The following is a 7,480-nucleotide window of genomic DNA, read 5'->3' as shown; positions in this document are numbered from 1 at the left end:
AAAAAGAAAAAACGAAACCAAAAAAACCTCAGAGTTTATCCCTAGAACAATTCTGGCCTTTATTTGCCCCATTTTCAATGAGGGGGTCATAAAAATAAAACTAGGCAAATTATTTTAAGAAACTTTGAAAACTATCATTGGGGTTGCTCTCGCCTTCTGAGACAGACCAAATTCTGCCTGTGAAATATGTATCTCTCTAAATAAATTCACTTTAGGGAGTTCCCGTCGTGGCGCAGTGGTTAACGAATCCAACTAGGAACCATGAGGTTGCCGGTTCAATCCCTGGCCTTGCTCAGTGGGTTAAGGATCCTGCATTGCCCTGAGATGTGGTGTAGGTCTCAGACGTGGCTCAGATGGTGTTGCTGTGGCTGTGGTGTAGGCTGGTGGCTATAGCTCCGATTCAACCCCTAGCCTGGGAACCTCCATATGCCACAGGAGCGGCCCTAGAAATGGCAAAAAGACAAAAATAAATAAATAAAATATAAATAAATAATTCCTTTAGTCAAAAAAAGTTAATATAAGCCACCCAAGCAATATACCTAGGAGAATGTGAGCACCAGCTGATGCTAGCTATAACCTGGAGCATTATAAAAAACATACCTCTAAAGCAATAATTGCTCACATTTGTGGATATGCTAGGCACTGTTCTAAGCACTGAACAGAAATTGACTTGCATAACCTTCACAAAATGAAGCATGTACTATTATTTTCCCGCCTGCACAAATAACATATCCAAGTCTTTGAAAAGCTAGAAACTTGCCTGACCTCCCATAGACAGTATGCTAGAACTGAAATCCAGATCTGGGTAACACGACACTCAAGCCCATCAGAGGATTATAGTCCTCTGAGAAAGGGACATTTCACCAGGTAAAAAACCACAGATAAATACCAACTGACAGAAAAATTAAAAACATAGATGACAAACAGGAAGTAAGAACATATCTAGTATGGAAATTATGACTGGGTCACACTGGAAAAGGAGTCTGCAACGGGCAGAAAAAAGGAACGTTGTAAACCAACTACAGTGGTGATGAAACCAGCATAGGCAAACAAGATGAAACCAAAGCAATGGCTCAACGGGGATCCACAGTTTCCTCTTTTGATGAAACAAGTAAAGAACACTGATCTGTGGCAGTATGCTTCTTGTAGGTAGGCAGTCCAGTGTAAACCAGAAATGTCCGTGAGTGAACATATCCAGACTGAGAGTACGTGCTTATTCCCCTAAGTGCTGCTTTTGCACTCTAGAGGCTAGACTGTAGTCAAAGACATTAACCAAAGAACTTTCTTCAGGTAGGGTAGATAGCATCCATACTTCCAGGCTACTGGCTGGCTTTATACACAGCAGGTGATCTACGTAGGAAACTGAGGTTAGACACATATCTCTATTTCTTTTTTAATCAAGGGCACACAATTTTCATTTTAAGGTTACGGCTGTCCCCCAAGCCACAATATTTTTAGATTCCATTTTAATCCTTCGGGTTGTCACTTCCATACTTCCTGTTTTTTTCTGTGTAACCTGTGTCATATGGTAAGTCTTCTCACTTGCAAATAACAGAAATAAGCCTACTGAAAATTGCTAAAGAAAAAGGGAATTTACAAGAAAGTTTCATCTCCCTCACTTATTTCACTCATCCCTCCTCCCCTTTCCTCTCTGGAAATCATGTTTGTTCTCTGCATCTATGACTCCGTTTCTGTTTTGTTATGTTTGCTCATTTGTTTTTCATTTTAGATTCCACATATAAGTGAAATCATATGGTATTTGTCCTCTTCTGTCAGACTTATTTCACTTGGCATAATACCCTCAAGCTCCATCCATGCTATTGCAAATGGCAAGATTTCATGCTTTGTATGACAGAGCAATATTCGAGTGTGTGTGTGTCTGTGTGTATATATATATATGTATTATCACATCTTTATCCACTCATCTATTGATAGACAATATGGTTGCGTCCATACCTTGATTATGGTAAATAAAATTTCAGTGAACATAAAGATTTGTATATCTTTTTTTTTTTTTTTTTTTTTTGGTCTTTTTAGGACTGTGCCTGCTGCATATGCAGGTTCCCAGGCTAGGGGTGGAATCAGAGTTGAAGCCACCGGCCTACACCACAGCACAGCAACACCAGATCCAAGCTGCATCTGTGACCTACAGCACAGCTCATGGCAACACGGGATCCTTAACCCACTGAGCAAGGCCAGGGACAGAACCTCACAGATACTGGTCAGACTCATTTCTGCTGAACCACAAAGGGCATTAGAGCCACTTTTCTAATTAGTGTTTTTGTTTTCTTCAGATAAATACTCAGGTATGGAATTGCTGGATTGTGTGGTGGTCATATTTTTAATTTTTGAGGACTCTCCATATTGTTTTTCATAGTAGTTGCACCAATATAGATTCCCATCCAGAGAGCATGAGTGTCCCCTTTCCTCCACATCTCTGCTAACACTTCCCATTTGTTAATAGCATTTTTTGATAATAGCCACTCTTACAGGTGTGAGGTACTCTCTTGCTGTGGTTCTGATTTGCATTTCCATGATGACTAGCGATGTTGAGCATCTTCATGTGTCTATTGGCCATCTGTTTGTCTTTAGAAAAATGCCTGTTTAGGTTCTCTGCCCATTTTTTGAGTTGGTTTTTTTGATGCCGTATTTTATGAGTTATTGTATAATTTGCATATTAACCCTTATCAGATATATCATTTGTAAATATCTGCCTTTTTGTTTTGATTGTTTCCTTCATGCAAAAGCTTTTTTGTTTGATGTTGTCTCGTTTATTTTTCCTTTTGTTTCCCTTGCTTAAAAAGAATGTCAAAAATATAGTGTTAGCCAATATCAATGAGCATACTGCCTATGTTTTCTTCTAGGAATTCTTATGATTTTAGGGTTTATATTTAAGTCTTCAGTCCATTTTGAGTTTATTTTTGTACATAGTGTGGGAAAGTAGTCCAGTTTGAGTCTTTCACATGTAGAAATCTGGTTATACCAACACCATTTTTTGAAGAGACTGTCTTTTCCAATTGTATATTATTGCCTCCTTTGTAGTAGATCAGTTGATCATATATGTATGGATTAATTTCTTTTTTTTTTTTATTTTCATTTTCCCACTGTACAGCAAGGGGGTCAGGTTATCCTTAGATGTATACATTGCAGTTACAGTTTTTTCCCCCACCCTTTCTTCTGTTGCGACATGAGTATCTAGACATAGTTCTCATTGGATTAATTTCTGGGCTCTCTCTTCCATTGATCTATGCGTCTGTTTTTGTGCCAATATTATACTGTTTTGATGACTGTAGTTTTGTACTATAGTTTGAAATCAGGGAGATTGATACCTCTGGCTTTGTCCTTCTTTCTCAAGATTGGTTTGGCTCTTCAGCGTCTTTTTGTGCTTCCACATCAATTTTTGAACTACTTGTTCTAGTTTTGTGAAAAAATGCCACTGGTATTTTGATAGGGATTGCATTGAATCCATGGATTGCCCTGGGTAGTATCATCATTTTAACAACAGTAATTGTTCCAATCCATGAGCACAGTATACCTTTCCATCTCCTTGTGTCATCTTCAATTTCTTTTATCAGTGCCTTGAACTTTTTCCAAGTATAAGTCTTTTACCTCTTTGGTTAGATTTGTTCCTAAATGTTCTATTCTTTCTGATTCAGTTGTAAATGGGCCTGTTTCCTTAATCTCTCTTTCTCTCTGGTAGTTCACCAATAGTGTCTACAAATACAATATGTTTCTTCATATTAATTTTGCATTTTGCAACTTTATTGAATGTATTTATTAGTTCTAAGAGTTTTTGGTGACAAATTCAGGATTTTCTAGATAAAGAGCCAGGCTACCTTTTGGTTTAAAACCTGGAAGTTTCCCAGGTTAAATCTGAAACTGGTGCTGGTACATGGAGGGTAAGGAGAGACCAAAGAAAAAGGCAGACCATTCCAGACTGGTAGTAGGTGGTTTTAATAAGCATGAGAATTCACACATGAGGCTTGCCTTGGGCAGCACAAAATGAGTAGAACTTTGCACCCAACTGCCAAAATCTTAAAGTTTATGTAGAGGCCTTAACAGGGCACAGTAACATATTCAGTCCAGATGGTCTCAACAACACATTACTCTTTCAAGGCTTCATCCTTGAAATGGCTCCTAGTGTAGGAACAGTGGGCAGAGTGTATGTTCCAAGGACAAAGCAGGTTGAAGAGCCTGCAATTGCCCAGGTCCATTTGGTGGGTCAACCAGCATTCACATCCCTTCAATGACATCCTCCAACACTGCTCCCTACCCTTAAAATTTCTTTTGTTTTAAAAATCTCTCGTTGACTTAAATAACCAAACATTGGACACTTGTTTTTCCCTTCCTGTGCTTCAATTTCCACTCTTATATCTTAAATTCACTAGTAGCAAGTTAACCTACAAACCCTAGGCCCAGACCCTGGACCCCAATAAAAGAAGAACCCAAGGTCTGCTCTCTCTCTCTCCTTCCTCTCGCTTTCTCTCTGCCCCCGCCCCATCCTGAGATCTTGCTGAGTGGCCCCAGGCGTGCCATACACTCTTTTGTACTTTTTAGTAATAAACTGAAATAGGGAGCACAGGAAAGACAGTTTTTGTAGTTCTTGCTATGGCACCATGGGTTAAGAATACAACTGCAACAGCTGAGGTTGCTTTGGAGCTATGGGTTCAATTCCCAGCCTGGGGCAATAGGTTAAAGGATCCAGAATTGCTGCAACTACAACATAAGTCACAGGTGCAGCTCAGATTCAGTCCCTGGCCCAGAACTTCTACGTGCCTCGGGTGCAGCCATAAAATGAAACGAAAAAGAGGAAAAGCTGTTTTTAAGTAAAATCTAGGTAGGGCCTTATTTCAAATGTTAAGTTTGAAATACTTTTTTTACAATCTCCAAGTGAAACAACAGAATGCATTCATTTGGACTCCAGAATGGAGATTAAATTGAATAGAAATTTCAACATTAGAACAGAGAAGTTTGATTGCTCATGGCAAAGTGATATATTTCAGTAGGACTGCATTTCAACAGCAAGTCATATTTAAAAGAAAAAACAAACAAACAAACATACCCTTGTCTCTTTTCCATTATACAGAGTTTTGATGGGTCACTGGAAAAGAGGAAAGGAATTCATTCTTTCATAATGCATTTTGTCTTTGTCAGGCTAGAGAGATTCTTGTTCTTACAAGCCACCAGAGCACAGCCCCCTCACAGATCAGTTTACTCCTGTTCTCCCACATTTATTCTGTCTTGTGTCTTAATATTAAAATTTGCCATTGTGACTCTGACAATTTAACGCTAAGTCCCTCCAACCCTCCTAAATATACTCACTCTTCTTGGAGCCCAACCTCAAGGAAAAAACTTTGCTATCTCAGAACTTGCTTATATTTGTTTATTCAGTTATAAGTTTACATAAGTTTTCAATGTCCATCCCATTAAACTGTAAGAGCTAGAGTTTAGAGCAGGGATGGTTAGGGGCCCCATTCTTTTTATAACACCAGGAAAATAGTCATTATTTAATACAAATGTGTTGACTCATGGCTGCCTACCTCTCTGTATTTTATTAATCCCAAGGAAAATTCATGGACCTTTTGAGAGTTTCTGACTACTAGTAACTATGAAAAAAACATAAAGGATAAATAACAAACAAGGGAAATTCTTAATGCTTTGAGATATCTTCAATATCTTATGATTAAAGCTCTCTGTTCTTTGGAAAAAACATGCAGAGATCACTCAGTTTCTCACTTCATTTCTTCTCTCCCTTCCTTCATTTTCTTCTGACTTGTGGATACTCAACTCAATTTGGTTTCTCTATATTTCTCTTAGTTAAATATGGGTTTTCTAATCCACTTCCCCTGGATTAATGAAATATCTATTTTATTTATTTATTTATTTATTTATTTATTTATTTATTTATTTATCTTTCTGCCTTTTCCAGGGCCACACCTGTGGCATATGGAAGTTCCCAGGCTAGGGGTCTAATCAGACCTGTAGCCTCAGGCCTATGCCAGAGCCACAGCAACGCCAGATCCTTAACCCACTCAGCAAGGCCAGGGATCAAACCCACAACCTCATGGTTCCTAGTCAGATTCATTAACCACTGAGCCACGATGGGAACTCCTGAAATACCTATTTTTAAACCCATTTCTCTCTTGACTGTGCAATGCCAAAATGGAGCTAACTTTAGTGATGATGGGTTATACTAAAGTCTGAAGTTTTTTTTTAAACATTCAAGAAAGTCTCAGGTTGTCTAGATCCACATGTTCCCAATTCACATAAAAAAACAGATTGAGTTGTTCCCTCACACTCTTATGATCTGCTTTTTTATCATCACACCGTAAAATAGGCATTTTTAAATATCAGGAAATAACAAAGCAAAGCAATGAAAAATCCTTATTATCTCTCAAAATAGTTAATCTCAGATATTTGCTTCATGGTGCAGGAAGAAGGAATAATATATTTTAATGTTATATTCACAGATAAATTATCCTTTAGAGTTGTCATCTTTTCATAGTTTGGAAAGCTCTCACATTAAGATTTAAGATACGAATCCAAAGATGATAAATATGAGAAATGCTAAATTACCCTATATACTACTTTTGAACCTGAACATTTTAATAATTATACTCCTAAAATTAGATACATTAGAAGAAATGGATGAATTCCTAAAACACACAACTGACCAGGACGAGTCATAAAGTAATAGAAAATCTGAACAGAAGTTCCCACCACCATGGTGCAATGGAAACAAATCCAACTAGGAACCATGAGGTTGCAGGTTCGATCCTTGGCCTTTCTCAGTGGGTTAAGGATCAGGCATTGCAGTGAGCTGTGGTGTAGGTCACAGACACGGCTCAGATCCTGTGTTGCTGTGTCTGTGGCATAGGGTGGCAGCTATAGCTCCGACTGGACCCCTAGCCTGGGAACCTCCTTATTCTGTGGGTGCGGCTCCAAAAAACAAAAAATCCAAACAGACAATAGTAAGCAAGGAGATGAAATCAGTAATCAAAAATCTCCCAAGAAATAAAAGCCCAGGATCAGATGGCATCACAGATGAATTCCACTACACATTGAAGAAGAATGAATACTAATCCTTCTCAAACTCTTCCCCTCAAATCAAAGAAACTCATTTTATAAGGCCAGCTTTACTCTGATACTACAGTCAGAAAAGAATACTAAAAGAAAAGAAAATTACAATTACAGGCCAGTATCCCTGATAAACATAGCTGCAAAAATTCTCAACTCAATACTAGCAAACCCAATTCAAAAGCACATTAAATATATCATACACTACAATCAAGTTGGATTTATCCCTGGGATGCAAGGATAGTTCAACACATGCAAATCAATAAGTGTGATACACCATATTCGGAGTTTTCTTTGTGGCTCAGCAGGTTAAGAACCCGACATGTGTTCCAGAATTTGCAGGTTCGATTCCTGGCCTTGCTCAGTGGGTTAAGGATCTGGCGTTGCTGCAAGCTGCAATTGA

Source organism: Sus scrofa, chromosome 5 (genome assembly GCF_054392235.1).
Source record: "Sus scrofa isolate SSC_HxYL_T2T_F1_AM1 chromosome 5, Sscrofa_HxYL_maternal_Yorkshire_Landrace_v2.0, whole genome shotgun sequence".
In the NCBI taxonomy this organism is placed as follows: domain Eukaryota; kingdom Metazoa; phylum Chordata; class Mammalia; order Artiodactyla; family Suidae; genus Sus; species Sus scrofa.
The sequence above is the reverse complement of the archived record's forward strand: the minus strand, read 5'-3'. Positions refer to the sequence as shown.